The sequence below is a fragment of the Polyodon spathula genome, chromosome 1 (assembly GCF_017654505.1).
Source record: "Polyodon spathula isolate WHYD16114869_AA chromosome 1, ASM1765450v1, whole genome shotgun sequence".
Taxonomy (NCBI): domain Eukaryota; kingdom Metazoa; phylum Chordata; class Actinopteri; order Acipenseriformes; family Polyodontidae; genus Polyodon; species Polyodon spathula.
Window position 1 is genome coordinate 22,149,322 of NC_054534.1, and position 19,299 is coordinate 22,168,620.

The following is a 19,299-nucleotide window of genomic DNA, read 5'->3' on the forward strand; positions in this document are numbered from 1 at the left end:
GCTGCAGTAAAGCATGGCATGCTAGTCAGTTATCAGCAAACAACATTTGGTTTTTGTCCACTGTAAGGAGTACAGTCATTAGTTCTTTTAGTTTAATTTGAGCTTCTTTTTGTCATATACATGGACATAAATTATCTATTTTCAGGTCCTGGGAAGATTTTATCAATTCAAAACTGTTTTAAATTGTAGCTCATTCCTCAACTGCACACCACATGAATTAAAATCATAATGAAAAGAAAATGATCAACTGACTCAAAATTGCAAAAAAAAAAAAAAAAGATTCTAAGGAAAAATACAGTCAGTTTTACATTAATAAATTATACATGATAGCTACATTATTTAGTTACTTTGCAAGACCATATCAGTAGGATGAAACTTTAAATCTCTGAACCTCTAAAATCTCTAAACCTAACCATACACATTTTTTATAAATTAAATATTGTGCTTGATTTCCTTATTGTATATCCTTGATATTCATATCTAAACACGATAAACTCTGACAACCCCCTCCCTCACCATCCCCCCCCCCCCCCCCCCCCAAAAAAAAAAAACACTATTGCTCTCTGATTGCAATTGGTTACTAACAGAGTGTGGAGGGGTTGCATTAGGGAGTTGTCATTATTGTAATCATTATTGTAAAAAAAAAAAGCAAAAAGTTAACAGTTTTGAATGTTCAGTTATCTTGTTTGAATATGACTCTTACAGAGCATATTAATACTTCATTAAAAGACACCTAGCATAGCACATTATATAGATAGAGAGAGAGGCAGAGAGAGAGAGAGAGAGAGAGACTTTTGACTTTTAAGATCCTTTATTTAAATATTCCAAATAAAATCCATTAAAATTCAAATAAAGGTAAAACACAACAAAAGTTAAGATTCCTACTGCCTGAGCAAAATTTAAAAAATCCTAAAATATATCGTGTTCTCCTTAAAAACAGATTTTAAATAAAATAAAAGGATCATTAAAAAATCAATATTAAACAGTGTTTTTTTCTTTGTTGAAAACAGATAAAAGCCAAAATAAAACACTGTAAAACAAAAATTAAATAAAATTAGAACAAAAACTGGAGCTCCCCCTCCTCACTCACAGCACACAAGGCGTCTCCCACACACCACCTCTCCTGAAAGTCCTCCAGGTTACTGACCAGTTTAAAATACTCAAACTCTACTCTGATCTGGCTGACCACGAGCACCCTGAACTGAACCACTAAACTGGTCAGTCCAGAACCAGAGAGTTGATTTTTCCTTGTCTTTAAAATAGCCAATTTTGCCTGTCCAAATAAAAAATTAATAAGAACACACCTGTTTTTCATTTTAAAACTGTATAGAACCCCAAAAATAAAAAGCTCCTTACTAAAAACGACCCCTAAATTATTCAGGATTCCCTGCAGTAAATTAAAAAGTGGCCGCAGCCTCTCACACTCACTGTAGGCATGAAAGAGAGTTTCCTCTGCTGAGCAAAAAGCGCACTGCTCACTGATGCTGGGGTCCACTCTATGGAGAAACCTGCCTGTGGACACAATGCAGTGTAGAATCTTCCACTGCAGGTCCCCCACTCTCTTGGCGAGAGGCGGCTTGTACAGCACCCTCCACACCGGCCTGTGCCCCTCCTCTACAGCCAAGTAGGCCCTCCACTTAGAGTCTACCAGACCCCTTAGCCTACTATACTCTGTGGCATTAACACACAATTTGTATATCTGTTTTCCATTCATTGTGTGAAAGATCATTTCCTCCACATTCTGCAATTTAAGCAAAGTCCCTCCATTCTCTCCACCGCCCTCACCTTCCTCACCTACTGCTGGTGACACGATCATCCCTGGAAATAAGGAAAGCTGTCTCTGCTCTGTGCCTCTGGACAACTCCTCCCTCAGGACTGCCTTGAGCCGCGGGGAGAGGCAGCCCCTCAACTCACCCATCAGTCTTTCTGCAAGCCTCTCTGAGTGCCAGCCTAGCTGTGCAGTTAGCTGGGAGGCAGTTAGCCAGCAGGAGAGCTCAAGGTTTAACAGGTGGACCATCCTGGTTACACCTGCTTTTAAAAAACTGGCACAGAGCGTCATCGACTGGAGGAACTTAACTGGAAAGAGTGGATTAAAAAATAGGGGCTCCTCAAACAGGTCCTGCCCTGTCAAGGACTCCACATCCCTTTCCACCCTCACCAGCTGCCAGGCTTTTAAAATACTTTGATAAAAAGGAGGAAGTCCTGCTTTACTAAAACTGGTGTTCTCAATTAAAAACAGGTGTTTTCCTAACCCCAGCCCCCCAAATCTATTGAGAAGGAAACAGGCCAGCCTCTTCCAATGAGCCTCCTCCTCAGTGTACAGGAGTCTCTGAACCGCCTGCAGTCTGAAGGCTGCCACCCTGCTGGCAATGCTGACTAGCCCCTGCCCCCCCTCATCACTAGGGAGGTAGAGGACTGCCGGCCTCAAACTGTGTCTCCCGCTCCAAAAGAACTCCAGCAACACTCTCTGGATCTCCTTCACCAGGCCCTGGGGTGGGTCCAGGCATACCAGCTTGTGCCACAAGCTAGAGGCCACCAGATTATTAATAACAAGCACCCGGCCCTTGAAGGACAGTTGAGCCAGCAGTCCCTTCCACCTCTGCAGCCGCCCCCTCACCCTATCCAACAAACCCTCCCAGTTCTTTTTCATGTAGTTTTCTGTTCCGAGGTGCACCCCCAACACTTTAATACCTGTTCTGTTCCATTTCAGCCCCTCAGGCAGGAAAGGAGGGGTGCCCTCATCCCAGCCGCCTGACAGGAAGGTGTCACATTTTGCCCAGTTTACTCTGGCAGAAGATGCTCTCTGGAACTCATTTAGAGTCTGCTGCAGCGCTTGGACATCTGCATCCCCCCTCACAAACACAGTCACATCGTCTGCGTAGGCAGACACCTTCACTGTGGCAGAGGAGGGTGTGGAGGGCGAGGAGGGCACTGTCCATCCAGCTAGCCTGACCCTCAGCAGGTGCAGCAGGGGCTCTATAACCAGTGAATACAGCATACCAGACAGGGCACAGCCCTGCCTTATACCCCTGCACACTGGGAAGGGCTGACTCAGCCCATTGTTGATCTTTAAAATACTAAAAATGTTGGAATATAAAAGCCGAATATAAGAAATAAAACCAGGACCGAACCCGAAGGCTTCCAGTGTATGAAAGAGGTAGGTGTGGTCGACTCTGTCGAAAGCCTTCTCTTGATCCAGGGAGACCATTCCTACATTAAAATCACAAATATCACTTACAGTTAAAAAATCTCGAATAAAAAACAAGTTATCAAAAATAGAGCGACCCGGTATACAATATGTTTGATCCATATGTATTACAGTTCCAATAACACTTTTTAATCTATTAGCGATTGTTTTGGATAAAATCTTTAAATCAGAACATAAAATTGACACAGGTCTCCAATTTTTAAGCTGGCATAGGTCTCCCTTCTTGGGCAGCAGTGTAACCACTGCCCTACGGCAGCTAAGAGGCAGTTCCTTGTGGCTGAGGCTCTCTCTCAGAACCTGGAGCAAATCCTCCCCCATTATATCCCAGAAATTATTATAAAATTCTGCTGGCAGTCCATCGATCCCGGGAACCTTTCCGCTGGAGAGCTGCTTGACAGCGGCGGTCATCTCCTGGTGGGTCAGCGGTGCGTCCAGCTGAATCTGCTCCTTCTCACTGAGGCTGGGTAACCCCTGGAGCAGCCGCTCAGTGTCCTCTATGTTGCACAGTTCTTTATTATAAAGTTCCTTGTAAAAACGCACCGCCTCTCTGCTGATTTCCTCCCGGGTGTGCAGTTCTTTCCCACCAGGAGTCCTGATACAACACAGCTGTCTACTGTCCGCTCTCTTCCTCTCCAGGTTGAAGAAGAAACTAGTGGGGGCATCCATGTCTCTCAACTCCATGAATCTGGAACGCACAATCGCCCCCTTCACTCTTTCCTTCAGCAAGCTCCCCAGCGCGATTTTCTGCTCCTTTAGGTTCTCCAGGGTCTGTTCTTTAAATTCTGAATTTAAACTTTCCTCTAGGAGGAGGATTTTGGACTCCAGTTCTCTCACGGCTGTGTTCAGTGACCTGGTTGCATTTATAGTATATTGTTGACAAAAACATTTAATTTGTATTTTGCCAATGTCCCACCACTGTCTTAAATCTTTATATTGTGCTTTTTCTTTTTTCCAAATTATCCAAAAAAGTTTGAATTGTTGCTTAAATTTTACATCTTGTAATAATTTTACATTGAAATGCCAGTAAGATGCTCTGTGGGGTTCTGATTGAATTATTACTGTAATTAATAGACAGTGGTGGTCAGAGAGACTACTGGGGATGATTCTTGCTTTGATAAATTTATTTAAATCGTTTTTTGAAGTATAAAACCGGTCTAGTCTTGCTCTATATACACAGTCTGTGTGATACTGAGACCAGGTGTATTGTCTTGAACTGGGGTGCAGGCATCTCCATATGTCAACCAGGTCACTGGACTCTAACAATGCAGCCAACTCTCTGGAGGACTGAGGGTGTGGTTCATCATTATTTCTATCAATATTAAAATTAACAGTACAATTAAAATCTCCTCCTACTACCACCACATCATTATTATTAATATTAAAAAGAGCTTGCTTTAATTTCTTAAAAAATAAAATTCGTTCGCCCCCTCTATTGGGGGCATAAATATTAATAAAAACATACACTGTACTGCCCAGCCTAGCTCTTACTTTTAAAATCCTCCCTTTCTCGATTTCATCTATATCTAGTAAAACTGCCCCCAGGCTGGGTTTAAAAAGCACGGCTACTCCTGCACTGGTACTAGCGCCGTGACTCATCACGCACAGCCCCTTCCACTCCGCTCGCCACGCCTCCTCATTCTCCTGATCCGAGTGCGTTTCCTGCAGAAACACCACCCCCGCCTGCTTCTGCTCTAAAAACTCGACTAGCTGCGCCCTCTTAAAAGACTGTCTGCAGCCGTTTAGATTAAAAGAAATAAAAACGCACCTTTCCATCATAGCTAAAAAAACTAACACACTAAAACAAGTAATAAAAGAAGTTTCATAAAACACAGCCATTTTTAAACAAGAGATTTTGAACCACTTTTAAGATCCTTTTTAATTTTCTGAACAATTTTTTTTAATCTATAACGTTTTGGCTGATCAAATTCTTCTATTGTGGCTTTCCTTGTTATAACGTGAGCGGAGTGGAGAAATAACCTTAGATCAGGGAAAAAACTCTCTATTTCTACTCCCCTTTTCCCTTTTGTTTCTATCATAAAATCATTTACCTGCTCAAGTGTGTATAACTTTTTCTTACTGACGGGTTGGCTATCAGGGATGTCTGAGATAAGCGAGGAGTCAGAGAGCTCCCCCTCCATCTCATCCGCGCTGTCCTCTCGCTCGCCCCCGAGAATCCGTTCCTCCGCAGCTCCCTCCGACTCCCCGACACCGGTCTCTGCTACAGCCGGCACCATTTCAGGCGGCTGAGATTCAGCTAGCGGAGAGTCTTGCACCGCGCCCGGCTCACCCTGCGCTGTGCTCTCTTCCTCCGCGTTGGGAGGGACTGACGCCCCGCCTGGAGCCCGCAGTCTCCCTGTCTGCACGGGTTCGGAGTTCTGCACTGGCTGCGCTCTGCCATCCGGCAGCTCTGCAGCCTTCCGCTGAATTCGTGTCTTTTTCGCTACTACCTTGAATGATTCTTCACCATTCTCAGTAGTAGCGGTATTATCCTCCGAACCCGTCAGTGACAGGCTGCGGCTGGGTCTCTTTGTGCGAGGCCGTGGTGTTGGTGGTTCTGCTCCGGTTTCCTTCTGGATCGCCCCCTCCTCGGTCAGCACGGGCTCGCTCTGCGGCTGCGCTGGGGGAGCCGACTCTTCCTCCCGCTCACCCCCAACACCCCCGACTTCCTCCCCGCCAGCATCGCCCTGATCCTGCCCTGTCTCCGCTCTAGCCTCCTTTCTCGGGCAGGCTTTTCTCTGGTGTCCCTGTTCTCCACAGTAAAAACATCTCATCGTTTCGGAACTGACAAAAACCACACAATTCATCCCTTCCACGTTAAAATTCCAGGCAACATTAATGACTTGGTTAGGATCATTTAGTAAGACAAACGCCTGCCTTCTAAACGACATGACGTGCCTAACACTGTTATTTTTGCACCCCAGCGGGATTCCCTTAATCGGGGACACCAGTTTACCAAAACGAGCTAAATTCTTTTCTAATTGCTCATTTTTTAAAAACGGAGGCACATTAGAAATAATAACTTTCGTAACCGGGGTTACTAGAGGGGAAACCTGAACAAATTCACCTTTCACTGTAAATCCTTCCTCTACCAGCTTGTGTACCAGAGACACCTCCACTAAAAATATTACCAGCGCTTTATTCATTCTTGACGCCGACATAATATTTTCAAACCCCACCACCTCTCCTACTGCCAGCAGGCACTCCTCCACCGAAACCCCGGGGTCAGGCAGGCAACGGACCCCGTGTCGGCGGGTGAGAGCCCCCAGCCCTCCTGAACGAGACCCCATAACGGGATCTCCAAACACCCTCCAAACAAACAAACACACACACACACACACTAACCTACGAACAAACAAACACACAAAAAAAACAACTAAGTAACTATCAAACAAACAAAATAAATAAATAAATAAATAAATAAATAAATAAATAAATAAAGTTTTAAATTTCCCGGTCCTACCGACCGGCGTTCCACCTCTCTGCAAGCCCTTCCCACAATCCTCCACGAGAGAGAGGGAGAGAGAGAGAGAGAGAGAGAGAGAGAGAGAGAGAGAGAGAGAGAGAGAGAGAGAATTCAGATGGGCTTCAGTTACCAGAAAATAATTTCATCTAGGGTTTCTGTGACCCTAGATGAAATTATAAACTTTCACAGAAACCCAAGATGTAATTGTTTTCCTGTAACTCACTGAAGAGGCCCATCTATTATTTTTTATAATACATGGATACCCTTGTGATGCTAATATTAAAGAAGACGAGGTTCAGCAGTACAGTTTTTTCAAACATAGTGTTTCAGTGCTGTACAGACGTTCTATGTCGTTATCCGTTTCTCCAGTTTCTGTGAGATATGAATGTATCAGCTTTTTTTTTCCAAATGTTATGTTTAAGAAAAAGGAAATACAGTTTTCTCATTTGTTTACCTATTTGATTGTGTAAGCTACACATTTCACTGTCAGGTAGTGCTGGGATAGTAAACGATTTATAACTGTACTCAACGCAATAACATTTCATTTTGCTCATTTTTCTTCAAAAAACAAGAAAATATTATAATAATATATATATATATAATTTTATTTTTTATTTTTACTTCACTACTCCTGTGAAAAAGGGTCACACAAGGCCAAATTGGAACACTGCCAAACCAATTTAAATAAAACATCCCATATTTTAATATAAAAACTACATGTAAACCCAAATTGCCTGAAAAGGGTTACTTTCTTATTGTCTGCTGAAGAAACGGTATTTAGATATAAACTTGAGAACCATTTGAAAAAGCTTTGTGCACTGTGCCTCATTCTTCTACTATATTTCCACCCCTCACACATACAGAAGGTGTTTGTGTAATAAAAAAAAACAATGCTCTAAAACCTGCACTTGGTTTCATTTTAAAACAATACCTTCCCTCTCACTGGAGCTCCCCCTTGTTTCTCTATGTTTGTCTCTATTGACTCATTAAATGCAGGTGTTGTTGATTTCTCTGCCTAGTTAATGTGACACTTTGTTAGTAAAGTATGTGGTTGGCAACATTCCACTTGTGAATATAAATCAAATTCTGAATAAACAATTAAGTGAAAAATAATGCAAAATGAACCGCAAACCACAAAACACATCTATAAAATGTGAAATAAAAGTGCATTAAACAATTACACTGCTGCAAATAATAAGTGCTCTATTGCGTTACATTAGTAATATATATCATAAGAAGCTGCTACCCCCTGAGGTTTTGAGACTCTTTTTTCCACTTCACTTTTGTTTGGTATTTGTAAGTTAATTTGACAGTTTGAATTATAGTATTGCCCTGGTTGTTTGTCTGTGTGTGAGCATTTAATTATAGAAGTGGCTGTTGGCTAGGACAAGACTGCCAGGGACAGACAACAGAAAAGGGAAGATAGACCCAGGCCCTTTAAGGAGCAGAGCAATGGACAAAGAGATTAAATAAAATAAAATTGGTGTGCAATATCAAAATGGAGTTTAAAGGAAATCTTGAATCAAAGAGTTAAACAGAACAGCTGCCATTTTGGTTCTTCGTTAACTGCGTTCTTGTGAAAAATGCTGTGGCATGGTCAGAACTATGAACAATCTCTGCAGGTAACCTCATTGACAATCTCTGCAGGTAACCTCATTGACAATCCCTGCAGGTAACTTCACTGACAATCTCTGCAGATAACCTCATTGACAATCTCTGCAGGTAACCTCATTGACAATCCCGGCAGGTAACTTCATTGACAATATCTGCAGATAACCTCATTGACAATCTCTGCAGGTAATCTCATTGACAGTCTCTGCAGGTAACCACATTGACAATCCCTGCAGGTAACCGCATTGACAATCCCTGCAGGCAACCTCATTAACATGACACGATATGCCTGGAGACCGAGGCATAGATATTTCATACATTAGATTAACTCTGTTCAAAATCACAGCGTTGGATGAGCGCAATCTTTTTTGAGTTTGCGCATTGTGTTTGGCCTTTTTGTGTTTATCAAAATTGGTCCATATTTTTTTCCACCTTTCTTTGTAAAACATCTGTGCTTGCCTTGTGTCATATAAGAGTACAAAAACAAAGGCTGTATTATTTTGTAAAAGAGATCTCTGTGTCGCTTTTTAATGTTTCGGAATGACTGTCACACTAAAATAAAGAAAACCTCTTCAAGACATCAAACGCAGACTGTGTGTATTTATTTAATCTGTTTAAGATCAACTGACCTTCACTGTTAAAGACTTTGGCAAATGTTACAGAGGTTAATAAATCATGGCTATACCTCCTTTTTCATTCACCCCCAGCTCCAAGGGACTATTCTCGTATGGCAAACTTTCTAAAACAGGGCACCTTTACTTGAATGTGGACGCAAATTAAGTAATGCTTGTGATTTACAGGATTTGTTTGCCAAACAGTACATCATTATGTTCAATTGCAAGGGTGACAATAACACTTAAAATTGTGAACCAGACATTACCACAAGTAATAACTGTTTAAAACAGTGGGCACTTGTAGCAGAACATGACTGAAGGTATGTCACGGGATGTGGCAAAGCAATCTGTTCCTTTATAAACTAATCATGAGCGTTTTCGTGTTGTTTCTGTCTGTCTATTAATAATTGTATTTGTCATTGTTCGATGGTTAAACTATCCGGGAGCTGTCATTAAAAGCCAGCACTAACCCCAGGCCACACTGCACTACTGTTTCACTATTAGAAGTATAAATCATCACTTGCACTAGGAGCACTCACTTTGTGAATTGTGATCGTGCATGTGTTTAAAGTGTGTGTTATTACTATTTTGGGGCTGAACCCTGTGGGTTTTAACTGTGCAATACCATCGTTGTGTATTGCCAGTTATTATTATTCGTTGTTGCAAACAAGCAACACAGCCAATATAAGGAGGTGTTGGACCGTGAACTGTGTTGTGTGAATTATTGCTGTTCACTGCATCACCTCTACACCTGCGCACTACAAACCACTTTGCCACAGACACAAGTTAAATAAAACAAGTAAGAGAAATTAAAACAGGAGTGTTCATGTTCCTTAAAAAACACATAATGGGCTTCATGTAAGGAGAAGCAGAAATATTATCAAGCACCTTGGGGCTGTCATGCAATTATATGATGAACAAGCTTTGACTGTAGAATCCCCAGAATATCTGCAAAAAATCTCCATGTTTTACTGAAGACAACCCCTGTCTCCCATACTATTTATTATTATTATTATTATTATTATTATTATTATTATTATTATTATTATTATTCATTTCGTAGTAGACGCCTTACCAAGGGTGACTTATAGTTGCATACAAATCAAACATATCAAGAATTACATTACAAATAAGAGCAAGATACAAAATACAATGACTTCAGACCAAATAAGAGATAAAAAACTAAATACAATTTGATATTGGGGCAGTTCAAGAGCAGATAACAGTGTTGCTAGTTACATCAGGGTTAGATACAAGTACAGGTGAAATACAAAATACTATAGATTGGGTTAAGTGCAGGATTTAAATACAGTAAAATAGGGAGCAGCTAAATGCAATTTAAGAGTGCTATATTATCCAAAAGGGAAGAGTTGAGTTTTACAGGTGTGTCTTGAGGAGGCTCCAGAAGGTGGTCAGGGACTGGGCAGTCCTGGCATCCATAGGAAGGTTGTTCCACCACTGCAGGTCGAGGGTGGAGAAGGAGCAGGCTCTGGAGGCAGGGAGCATAGAGGAGGTACAGCCAGTCTTCTAGTGCAGGTGGAGCAGAGAGGTCGGGTAGGGGTGTAGGGAGAGATGAGGTTCTGGAGGTACCTGGGTGCAGTCTGGTCAAGGCATCAGTAGGCGAGTATAAGAGTCTTGAACTGAATGTGAGCCAATGGACTGAACGGAGCAGTGGAGTAACGTGTGAGTGAGGCAGAGAGAACACCAGGCGAGCAGCAGAGTTCTGGATGAGTTGGCAGACGCATGGAAGCCGGCCAGGAGGGAGTTGCAGTAGTCTGGGCGGGAAAGTACCAGGGCCTGGACGAGGAGTTGCATGGAGTAATGGGTGAGGAAGGGTCTGATTCTTTGTATGTTGCTCAGGAAGAATTGGCAGGTGCATGTTAGAGTTTAGATGTGTTGGGAGTAGGAGAGGCAGGGGTCAAGGGTTACTCCAAGGTTCTTGGCTGAGGAGGAGGGAGAGAGTGTGATAGATTCCAGAGGAATGCAGATAGAGAGATCAGAGGAGGGGGAAGATGAGGAGGGGAAGAAAAGGAGATCAGATTTAGAGAGGTTGAGTTTGAGGTTGCATCCAGGAGGAGATGGCAGACAGACAGGTAGAGAGATACGGGAGGGGATCCTGGGGTCGGGGGGGGGAGAGGAAGATCTGAGCATTATCAGCATAGAAATATTATGAGAAACCATATGATGCGATGAGGGGGCCCAGGGGAGTGGGTGTAGAGAGAGGAGAGGACCCAAGACTGATCCTTGGGGGACTCCTGTTGAGAGATGGTAAAGTGTGGAGGTTGAGCTGTGCCAGGTTACCTGGAGGCAAGGACAGGGGGAGAGAGAGTGGAGATTACAGCAGGTGGTGACAGTGGGGGTATGCTGAGTAGGGAGAAAGGGGAGAGACAGAGAAAAAGAGATGAATAGTGAATAGAGAGGTCCAGAGGGGTGACAGATGGTGGAGGGGCATGCAGGCCCTGGAGAAGGTGAGGTCCAGTTGACGTCCAGCTTTGCAGGTAGGATGGGATGGAGAGAGAGAGAAGTTGAAGGAGTGAAGGAGAGGAAGGAATCCGGCAGAGTCGGTAGGGTTGGAGAGATAGATATTGAAATCACCTAACGGGACAGGAGGTAGACAGAGAGGGGAGGGAGGGAGGAGAGGAGATAGTGAGTGAGAGGTCCAGAGGGACAGTACAGTACAATTAGTAAGAGTTAATAGGGTGAGGTTAGTTGGACAGCATGAAATTCAAAGGTGTTAACAGAGAGTGAGGAGAGGTCAGAGGGGACAGAAAAGAGTAAGGCGGGAGAGAGGAGAAGACAGTCCCACCTCCCTGTCCAGTGAGACGCGGAGTATGGGACAGGATGTATAGAGAGGACAGGGCAGCAAAGTAGATATAGCGTTATCAGGAGACAGCCAGGTTTCAGTGAGAGCAAGGAAATTGAGAGAAAGGTGGGAGGCAAAGACAGAGGCTAAATCAGCTGTAGAATATATAGGAATCAGCTTTGGAATATATAGGAATGGCACTTTGCTGCTACCTGACTAGAAGAAAAGAGGATGATAAATATAGGATGGAAGACAAGATTGTAAACATTGCTACCAAGCTTTGGCAGAGAAAATAGTTACACCAAGTTGTTTCTAATTTTGAAAAAGTACTAGTTATTTCATGTGAAATGGAATAGAACATTAACAGCAAGATTGAATCCAAGTCCTAAATATTGTTTTAACTTACATAACTATTACTGGCTGTTTAAGTGGAATTTCTAACTGTGGATTCCTTGTTTAAAAGTAAAAATTGTTCTACATCCTTACAAGTTCTATTGACTACAAACCGAGAAGGATAAATAAAGCCCTTGATATTATAATAAACTAAAAGTGTAAACCATGAAAGACATGTGTTCTAAGATAATTCCAACAGATACTATGTAAGGGCTAGGATCAAGGTGCACTGCCATCGTATAACATACAGGACACTGCATATGCCCTTCTATTCTTCCTGCTGACATTTGGCTTTCAAAAGAATTCAAGCTGTGTTGTGTTTCTCCACAATGACAGTCTGACCTGGTTCTGTACACTGGAGAAGTCTGAGATGCAAGTGTTTGCACAAGCAGTTCAGGCAAAGCTCACATTAGCCTTATAGTAGTTTCTCCCAGGACCGCTGGCCTTCTGAATAGCTGAGTTCAAGTGATATATGGTATAGCTTGTTTAGCCTCTGTCTGTGAACGTTTCTGGTTATGGTCCGACCGCTCCTGACAGCAACACAATAAAACACTTTACAATAAAACAGTCCTCAAAACAGCATGGAGGCAACAAAAAATGAGAACTGATAGCAAATGCAAACACTATTTGTAATACTTCTCTGGGTAGTAAAGCAACATCCCTAACACCAATGGTTTGAACTAGATAGAGTTAAAATTACAAATAGATGTATGTGGAAATGAAAATTAGATAATGCCTGTGCCTGGTGTAGGGTTTAAATTGAGGCTTTCCTTTGTTGTTGATGGAAATGTGCTTTAAGCAATGGAAGTAATTTGGGAAGATTTACATTCTTCCAACTTTTACACAGAGGATGCTAGGGAATCCACAGACCTGAGGTAATAGAGCACAGGCTTTCAATATTAAACTGAATATTTAATTCAAAAACATTGTTTAATAAATTGCTTGGTTCCAGTGATTGACAGGACAATGACAAACTTTGTAAGCCTTTATAAGATGCAGTAAGCCTAATGAAAGCATAGTAAAGCACAGGTAAACATTGTGAAGTCCGGAGAGGTATAATATTGTCAGACAAGGTCAAAAATAATAAGACAAACCATGGTAAACTATGGCACACATTTCGAATAACAATGGGACAAGCATTGGGTAACTGCTTAATTATTGTGGTAAACTTTTTTTTTATAATGGAGCTTTTAAACAGGCCTTATTCATTCAATTACTATATATCGTTTTTTGTGAGGAGCCGTAAGAGAATCAGACCTTTGTTTGTGTTGCAGGTCACCCCTGTCACTTTCATGCAGCAACACAACCATACCAGATTAGATTAGATTGGAACATCTTTCATTTAGCATTTCACTAGATTATAAACAACCAATTAACCAATTATATATAAGCAAACCCCAGGCATGCAGTTGTTGTTTTAAACTGATGTTTCAAACATAACCTGATATTTGTTATTAGCTGTTGTTTAAATTGCTATTTTAGGTTTTTCACTCCATTTTATTCATATGATTCTGTGACACACACATCCACAATGTTTAGAATTCACATCCTAACCCTGTATTTAATGTATTATGCCTGTATTTAATGTATTTGCATTTATTTTACTGTTTGTATTTAATGTACTATGCCCTGTATTTTACTGTATTTAATGTCTTATGCATTGTTCCTCACTATCTTGTAAAACACTTTGTCATGGTGGTCCACTATGAAAAACGCTGTATAAAATAATGATTGATTGATTAATAATTAATAAAACTGATACAATTGTATTGACATACAGATTCAGATTCATTAGTGTTGCCATATATATGCATTTACCTGTACTGCTTAGTAGTGGTTAATAGAAAATCAAAAAATGATTAAATGTATTGAGGATGAAGAAGGGAAGCCATATACAGAACCGAAAAAATATATGGTTATATGGTGCACTCTAGTGGCACAAAAGGTACATTAATTAATTGTCATGTCTTGTTAAGAATAGACATGAATAATCCCCCGCCCACAATGAAAATGTTGGGGTGTATTTGCTTTCACCCCCCCTTTGAGTCTCTATAATTTAGGCATGTAAAACGTGGCATATCTGTATATTAGATAGTGGATTGGAGATTTCCTTTAACATAATTGGTCAATATTGTTCTTAATATGAAGTCCCTTAGCTTTGATAAAGGATGTTGAATGTTATCATTTAAAAGATGTTTAATCTCTTTTCCAAATAAATCCTTTGAAAAAACAGAGACTAGTTGCTAATGCAGTTGTGGTTACTGTATTGCCACTGAATGACAGCTAACACACTATTCCCTCTTTATTTTTTATTTTTTACATTATTTGCTATATGAAATTTAAATAGATAGACTGAACGTATAGGACAGCTAGAAAACTGATTTCTATTCTACACTGACAGACATTCAGAGGGCGTGTTCTAGAACACATTTCTCCCATACATACATGAATACTGTATTTATGCATTTTCTGACGGATTGATTTGGAACAGAGATTAAACATAGTTTGAACGATAACATTTAAGGTTCTTTACCATAGATTGGTCAAGATGAAGCCACGAATCGGGTTAAAGGAAATCTCTGATCCATTCTCTAATTACAGTTGTCATTGGTTGAACTAACTGCCAGTGTCGTGTCTACCAAATTTGATTGAAAGATGACTGTACCAATCAAAGTGGTAAACATTTGTGTAGCAAAACTAAGATGAATCAGGAATGTATCTACTCTCTTAGAAAAGAAAAAAAAAGTACAGTATAGATCAAGTACATGTGCTTTTATTCAATACATTTGATGGAGGCATTCTGAAGTGATTTCTATATTATAATAAACTAAAGTGTAAACCATGAAAGACACGTGTTCTAAGATAATTCCAGCAGATACTATGTAAGGGCTAGGATCAAGGTGCACTGCCATCTTATACCATACAGGACACTGCATATTGTCCTTCTATTCTTCCTGCTGACATTTGGCTTTCAAAAGAATTCAAGCTGTGTTGTGTTTCTCCACAATGACAGTCTGACCTGGTTCTGTACACTGGAGAAGTCTGAGATGCAAGTGTTTGCACAAGCAGTTCAGGCAAAGCTCACATTAGCCATATAGTAGTTTCACCCAGGACCGCTGGCCTTCTGAACAGCTGAGTTCACGTGATATATGGAATACATTGTTTAGTTTGTCTGTGTAAGTTTCTGGTTATGGCCCCTCCTGACAACAAACTCCTCGAAATAGTATAGAGACAAAAATAAAGATTTGTATCCGTAGCCACTGGTAAACACGGCCTTACTGTGTTTACATTGGAAATTCCCACCCCATATGGAAGCAAGCAGCTTGAACTGACTGGAGACAATGTTGACTGTTATCAACTTCATGAAATGGTGTGCACTACAGACATGAATCACTTTAACAATTATAGTCACTTTAAAGGCTGCTACACACAAGCCGAGATGTGATTGGTCAATATGGGACAAGACACTTTCACAGCAACAGTAATGTTAGTAAGTGGTTCAATAAATCATCTTTGTGGGATTTCCACTAGTACAATCAGCAACTGTGGAAGAACAGAGGAAGTTCATTCATATATTTTTTTCAAAACAGAATGCTACTCCGTTATTTAAAACAGGGAGGGGGTGGTTATCTCTGATTTAGAGAGAAAGAGAAAAAAGTTCACAATATATGTATTTGTATAGTCTCAAATCTTGGCTTTATCAACTGCACTTGGAGAATAGGAGCTACTGGATGTGTAGGTTTCTTAAAAAAGTTGTATTTATGGTACAAAAGACTGCTACGCATTGGAATGGTTGTTACTACGACAACAGCTGTCAGAGGTCACAGGTCACATTTCATAACTGGATGGCCCCTTTTAAGCCGAAAATCATGCTGTCACCTCACTGTGGAGACTCATTAATTATTATTTATTTTTATCCTAACATCTAATGTATAAATATTGAGTTGAGATCAGCTGTAGTTTAATGATAATCCATCTTTAAATCTGTTTTAAATTTCTGGAGCAATACATAGACTTTACCTTTAGGTGGCGCTGTATGTACATAAACTATTGATCTGCAAACAAAGTTTGTTTTTTTTTCTATATTTTTTGTAGTGCTGCTGATGTAATTTGAATTTTTAAAATGTGGTGTGATAAACGATGAAGTTGTTAGAGATGAAAGAGGAAGGTGCATAAAGGACAGAAAAGATAAGTGATAAAATGTGTACACAGTATTGTGAATGTGGAAACAATAAATAAAAGATTACGTTCTTAATGTAAATGTCTGCTATTCATAAGTAAGAATACTTGTCTTAAACACAACCTTATATAATATCTGGAATGCTAATATAATATAACATTGGCCTCGTATTGTTTTTAAATCCAAGCTAGAAGAGACTAGTCTTCTCGTGACCCAAGCCACTTAGTTGAACCTATTCTTTGGTTATGCTGGAGATTAGGAGCAGACTGAAAAGAAACAGCCAAGAAATGTTTTCCAAGAAGGAGACGGTGTTATAACACAAGGGATTTAATGACGGTTGATTTTGTCTATTTCTGTGACAGAGTGAGTTATACTTTGAGGTAAAGTAGGTAAGTGTAGATTCAGTCTAAAAAAGTATTAATGTTATGTGCTGTTTCCCTGTTTTATGACTCTTCCCAAACACATAATTGTGCAGCAAAATATTTAAAAAAAACTTGTAAAATTCTGTAAACTCTTAATTTACAGAAATATATAAAATAAATATAAAGTGTGATTTAATGTCATAACAGAAAAGGTAGGCCTACACAACAGGCTTGAAAGACTGGGTCTGGTCTTCACAGCTCTTTTTATGTGGTCTGAATGCTTATTAATTCAACTTTTCACTGTGGTTCCAGTCCAGGTGGAAAGGGGAAATCATGTTTCAACAACTGAAGTGGCTGATACAATTGGGAGTCTGGATTTTACACAAGAAGCTAATGTATATGGTGTACCTGTACCAGGTAAACATACATAATGGATGTTATGAGATGAGTTGACATAGAATGAGAAAGTATGTAAATGTATGTGTGTTGTACATGCTTACATCAGAACTGCTGCTAATATTTAGATACCAGGAACCTGGTATAAACATAAACCCTGAACTACTTTAAAAAATGTTTTTGTTTGCATAACAGGATTTTAAACAAGAAGCGTAGGTTGGTGACAAGGGGTTTGCAACAGCTGGCAGAGGTGAGACCCCTGAAGACTGTGCAATGACATCTGGTTTACCAGGGGGAGTGGAACAGGAGACCAGGCTAATGACTGTGCCTGGTGGTGCAGCAACCTGGGAATTACATCCAGTGACAGGAGGTCCAGACATGAAGGCCGGGTGTCTGGGAGCCCAGGTCAAGGGTTCCAACTCCCAGGCACCGGATTGCGGCACAGGGGTGGTAGTTGGGGCTGTGATGGAGATGGTCTCCTCAACTCCTCCTCCTTTTTCATTCTCGTAGGAGGGGGCGGAACCATGTGGTTATGCAAACGGTGGCCATCTTGGTTACAAGCCTCCAGCCACCAAACTCTCACTCACAGACACACACACACATGCACTCCCCCTGTGCAGAGCCTATGCTCTGCCACATAGGTCAACTGCAATATTACTTTTTTTTCAGTACGCCATATACAGTATTAAACATTTGAAATAAAAAATAATTGGAACGTTTAGTTATTGTCTCAATTATATTAGTGATATAAAAGTTATACACTGAAATTAAAATGTCACTTTAAAATTAAAATTGTCTCTTCAAAATTAACATTGATAAATCCCTTGCTTCTGTACTAAACTTTTTTTTTTTTTTTTTTTTTTTACTTTTACAGTGACTGAAACTTTTAAGTACATGAAGGTTTTAATCTTACTGCTATTTCTGATCCAATGTGCTGTATGGATTCCTCTGATAAAGCATACATACACAATCTTTACAAACATTATTCACGGAATGTGTTTTTGAACATTGTTATATATTGAAATTTAGACTGATGAAAAAACATCAATGGGTGAAATGGTGATGCCAAACAGGTTAAATATTTCCTTTTTTATAGATTTGTATCACATACAAGTACAGCATGTTGTTAATCACTGAACTATCTGGGCATTTGTAACAGTACTTTGGGAAAATACTATTCACTGAAAAAGTATATGATGTTCTACTAAAGCTGATTTTATATATATATATATATATATATATATATATATATATATATATATATATATATATATATATAGAGAGAGAGAGAGAGAGAGAGAGAGATATAGAGATATAAACTGTAAGCAATCGGTTCAGCTGCACAATCAGTTTGCCTGTGATAGCACACTTGATAATAGTCTGTATCATTATTATAACTTTTGTATCTTAGTATGGAAAGAAAGACAGTTGGTTACATGGGGCTGTAGCAATACTCAAGTTAATGTGTGACATTTGGATAACAATAATACAACATTGCAATACACAGGAACACAATGGTAAGCTGAGGCCGATTTTCTGTTGCTTTGGTCGATCAACCTCCTCATCATCCAAAACCTGGCAGCAAGCCTCGTTCCCATGCCCTACCACTGCTTACAACTTTGCTATATCATTCTACATCTTCAGCACTGGCAACCCACGTCCTGTCAATCCCAATTAGAGGGCAACTTAAAGTCACTGTCTTTAAATTGATCATTACCAAATAAAGCACTGGAATGTGGTCAGTCTTTCTTTCTGAATAGATTATCCAATGTTTAGTTTAATGAAAGTCAAAGTAGAGGTTTCTGAAGAGACGCCCTTCATTATCTAAATCAATCAGTGACCATATTTGATACAAAAGCAGTTCATCATGACCTAGATGTATGACCCTCATGTCCATACCAATTTATTATACATGATCTCTGTCATAGGGGAATACATAGAATATATTCATGGGCTACTATATTCTGTTGAGAAAATTAGAAGAAATATTCACTCAGCAGCATCAAATACAAAAGTTATTAAATTCTACACCTTTCAACACCTGCCCCTCCACCCCCCCTCCCCAAAGATAATAACAAACTGAGGCCTTCTAGTCAGGTACAATGTCCTTGAGGGATTAGGCTTGCAAAATAAATCCATCAGGCCACAACATTTAAATAAATAAATAAATAAAAAATAAATAAATAAATACAATAGAAAATAAACTTTATTTAGTATGTAATAATAATAACACATTACAGTACTTAGAATCTACATTTTATAAAATATT